Here is a 351-nt window from a genome sequence, read left to right on the forward strand (position 1 = left end):
GGAAGGAAGTATATCTTAGTCATCTTCTAGCTAATATATTAGCTTGGCACATGGTAAGCACATGGCACTGGGTCATGGGTGCTGAATGACTAGGTAAATAAAATGTTCACATGGTTTCTGTAATACTTTGAACTTTTTGTTTTAAATATCATTTTTCTTAGCAAAAATTAAAATTCCCGCAGTTATATATTTTTTCTTTTCTTCCTTTTTCTCTCTCTTCCTCTCTTTTTTCCCTTCCTTCCTTCCTTCCTGCCTGCCTGCCTTCTGTTCCAGGAAAAAATGGGGCACCAGAGTAGAGTCATGTCCGAGGTCTCAGGTGAGTCCCTGGGATGGGCCGCCAAGTGAGCGTCC

This window comes from Globicephala melas, chromosome 4 (genome assembly GCF_963455315.2).
Source record: "Globicephala melas chromosome 4, mGloMel1.2, whole genome shotgun sequence".
NCBI classification, from domain to species: Eukaryota; Metazoa; Chordata; class Mammalia; order Artiodactyla; family Delphinidae; genus Globicephala; species Globicephala melas.